The sequence below is a fragment of the Xenopus laevis genome, chromosome 7L (genome assembly GCF_017654675.1).
Source record: "Xenopus laevis strain J_2021 chromosome 7L, Xenopus_laevis_v10.1, whole genome shotgun sequence".
Classification (NCBI taxonomy): Eukaryota; Metazoa; Chordata; class Amphibia; order Anura; family Pipidae; genus Xenopus; species Xenopus laevis.
In genome coordinates, this window is record NC_054383.1 from 108,659,326 (window position 1) to 108,663,858 (window position 4,533).

Sequence of the window (4,533 nt, forward strand, 5' to 3'; positions counted from 1 at the left end):
TTACATTTGTGAGCCTTTATAATCATCATCATCTGTTCTGGCATGAAAATATTCTTTATTAAAGGGCTGGTTCACCTTAAATTAACTTTTAGGGGCAGATTTATCAAAGGTCGAGGTGAGTTTTCGAATGAAAAAAATTCTTCGACTAGGGAATAGTCCAAATTCGATTCAAATTTGAAAAAAATTTAAAAATCTGAATATCGAAATTTATCATGTACTGTCTCTTTAAAAATTCAACTTCAACCATTCGCCATCTAAAACCTACCGAATTGGTGTTTTAGCCTATGGGTAACCTCCTAGAACCTATTTGGAGACAATTGGTGGACTTTGAAAAATCAAAGTTGGGAAAAATGAATCGAATGCTCTAATATTACACGATTCAAATTCGGCTGAATACGGACCTATTTGATCAAAAAGGGACCTATTCGACAAAAAAACATCAACTTAATTTTGGTTGGTCTTTTTGAATTCGAATTTCTACATTGTTTTTAATTTGAAATTCGACCATTGATAAATATGCCCCTAAGTATGTTATAAATTGGCCAATTCTAGCCAACTTTTCAATTGGTCTTCATTGTGTTTTATAGTTTTTAAAGTATATGCCTTCTTCTTGACACTTTCCAGCTTTCGATTGGGGATCACTCACCCCATCTAAAAACAAATGCTCTGTAAGGCTAAACATTTATTGTTATTGCTACTTTCTATTATTCCTCTTTCTATTCAGACCCTCTTCTATTTATATCCCAGTCTCTTATGCAAATACATGCATTGTTGCTAGGGTAATTTGGACCCTAGCAACCACATTGCTGAAATTAAAAATTGGAGAGCTACTTTATAAATAACTCAAAATCCACAAATAAAAAATGAAAGCCAGTTGCAAATTGTCTCAGAATATCACTCTCTACATCATATTAAAATATAACTCAAAGGTGAAAACCCCAAGCTGGCAGAACTGTACCCAGCAGTTGCTTGAGAATTACAAGCCATTCCTTGTCCCTGCACTTGCTTGTAGAGGGCTATTTTGGCTGGAACAAATGAAAAGAGGATGGCACATTCTTATGGGTAAAAACCCAGTTTCTTACATCTGTATAGAACATTGAGTCCAATCATATGTAGGGTTACTCAGAGATCTTTTGATCAGGGGAAACACGCATAAATGTTGGCCTGTCATATTAAAGCAGATTTTGGGGGTGATACTGTTGTACATTGAACCCCACCTTTTGGAATAATGGTACATAGCGAGCGGGCAATTGGCAATGGAACCTGCAGAAATGGGGCATGCAGGAATCATCCAGGCAGCTCCGAATTACGGGAAGGCCGTCTCCCATAGACTCCACTATAATCAAATCACTTAAATTTAAAAAACGATTTATTTTTTCTCTGTAATAATAAAACAGTACCTGGTTCTTAATCCAAACCCAATTCATCCTTAAAGGGGTGGGTTCACCTTTAAGTTAACTTTTAGTATGTTATAGAATGGCTAATTCTTTTCACAACTTTTCAACTTTTCAATTGGTTTTCATTATTAATTTTTAATAGTTTTATAATTATTTGCCTTTTTCTTCTGACTCTTTGCAGCTTTCAAATGAGCGTCACTGACCCCTTCTAAAAAGCAAATGCTCTGTAAGCCAACAACTAAATCTAATTAAAATGAATTTAAAGGCGAACAACCCCTTTAATAGAGACAAAACAATCCTATTACATATATTTAATATTTCAATTATTTTTAAGTAGTAACAAACCCCTTATTAAAAAAACCTTACCCCACATAGACCCCCCTCCCTCCTCCCCTCAGCCTAGCTGCTACCCCGGGCAAATGCACCTAACTCTTTACTTACCCCTCGGTGCAGATTCAGGGATTGCAGTTCACAGCAGCCATCTTCCCGTTTATGTCTTCTTCCGGTGCCTCTGCAATTTCTGTCCATTTTGGCGCATGCGCAGTTGTCGCCAACCGGGAGATTGCTGCAACTGCACATGCGCCGCTCCGCTGGTCTCATTCTCAGATTACCGAAGACCTAGAAGATTGCTGCTGTGAACTCCGATCCCTGAATCTGCACCGAGGGGTAAGTAAAAAGTTAGGGGCATTTGCCCGGGGTAGCAGCTAGGCTGGGGGGAGGATGGAGGGGGGTCTGTGTGTGGTGGGGGTAGGGTTTTTTTTTTTAATAAGGGGTTTGTTTCTCCTTTAAGGTATCGAGATCAAAATGACAGAAAGATCCCTTATCTGTCCCGAGCATTATGTATATCAGGTCTCATACCTGTACACCCAAACTACATGAGCTGGTATTGTACTGGGTATGTTTCATTGTGCATTAAAATATTGTTTTATATCTTGAATCCACTATTGTCTATTTTTCTTTATGTTTTATATGGCATTTCTAATTTGTAGGTTATGTACAAATAAAGGTTCATACCATATGCAGAGAGGCAAAGGCCTTTTACACAGAGAATGGTGACGGGAATTAGTATGTACACGGCACATAATAGAACAGTGGGAAGAAAACAAGAACATTTATGAATTACAACATTTGTATTTTGTACCTAAATACCTTGTTTTGGCACTGAAGTGCCAATAGGAATCCGCAATCAAGACACAAGGCTTACACATAGTAACAGTTTATGCCTGACTCTGCCCCAGGTACTGGCCCTCGTCTTCCTCCGCCCCCTCCCCAATTAGCACATAAATTAAAGGTGAGGTTCACCTTTAAGTTAACGTTTAGTATGTTATAGAATGGCTTATTCTAATTTTAAATTGCCCTTCATGCTTTCTTTTGTATAGTTTTTGAATTAATCTATTCTGATTCTTTCTAGCTTTCAAAAATCTAAAAAAACAAATGCTCTGTAAGGCTACAAATTTATTGTTATTGTTTTTTTATTACTCTATTACTCCTCTTTCTATTCAGGCCCTCTCCTCTTCATATTATAGCCTCTCATTCAAATCAATGCATAGTTGCTAGGGTAATTTAGACCCTAGCAACCAGTTTACTGAAATTGCAAGATGCAGAGCCACGAATAAAAAGCTAAATAACTCAAAAACCACGCATAATAAAAAATGAAAAACGAATTGCAAATTGTCTCAGAATATCACTCTCTGCATGAAACTAAACATTAATTTATAGGTGAATAATCCCTTTAATCATGAAAGAGAGCAATTGTTTGTCAATCTTTCCCTTATTTCTTGCTTAAAGTTTGGACATGTTTAGGTGATTAAACTGCTGGGTTATAATTGCTATAACATTTCAGGCATCAACATGACAAAAAGGTTTCTGTCTGTAGAAGCACTGAAGAATCTTTTCCTCCCAACAAAAACATGCACTTGTCACCCCAATTCTGAAAAAAAAAACACTCTTGAATATTGCTGAACTTGGTAAACTTCATCCCATCTCTCTTACTTCCCTTTATCTCTAAACTACTCAAGCACTTTATATACAGCAATTCTTACTGGACCCCCCCCCCCCTTTAAGCCAAAAGATTCCAGTAAAACTGCTTTAACAAGGCTAACAACTAAAAGGCATAAGCCACAGACCACTGGTCACAATATGCCTAGGCCTCTCTGCAGCTTATAATTATAGATCTGTCTCCTCCTCCAATCCATTCTCTTGGACTCCATAACACTGCCCTGCCCTGGTTTTCCTCTTGTTTCCCAAAACTGTATCCTGCAATGAAGCATCATCTAGTCACTTACCTCCTTTGTTGGGGTTCCTCAAGGCTCTGTCATAGGTCCCTTTTTGTCTTTCTTTACACTTCCTCCGTGAGCCACTCTCAAAACTCACTGTTCGAATGCATTATACAGTATGTCCTTTTTTGAGAGATGGTGTATCCGAGCCTTACAAAATCCCAACACAAATTGCTTACTAATATTTTTCGTAGCTGCACGCCTAACTATCGCTAAAGCATGGAAATCCTCAATAATACCTTTTCAAGCATTTAAACGGAAAGTAGATTGGTTTATGATGAACGAAGTATACTCCAGAAACATGATACATTTCTAAAGGTTTGGAGCCCCTGGATGTTCTACAGACACCTGGATCCATAATCTGTCTCTTTACTGTCAATATAAAAATGCCTACCTGAGACCTTTACCCAAGCTCACACTTAATCATCTATGGGAAATTGTCAAATATATATTGTGATCACTCTAGATACCTGTTGCTATTATACTTGTTTTTATTGATTAAGGATAAGTAACACAAAGTAACTATAAAAATAAAATTGTAGACTCACAGAGCAATAGATTTATGGCTGCTGGGGTCAGTGACCCCTATTTGAAAACTGTAAAGAAGCAGAATCATTCCAAAACAAAAAAAAAAAAGGAAGACTGACAGTAAATTTGCTAGGAAAAGGACATTCTATAACATATTAAAAATTAACTTAAAGGAGAACTACCCCTTCAAGGTCACGAAACTATAGCTGTCAGTAGGGTCCTGAGAATTAGAAAGGGTGATTTACATCTGGAAGTGCAGTGTGCAAAGTGCAATTCTGGAGTCAAATTGTCAGAACTTTTAGTATCCCATTAAGTCTAATTTGGTTTCCAAT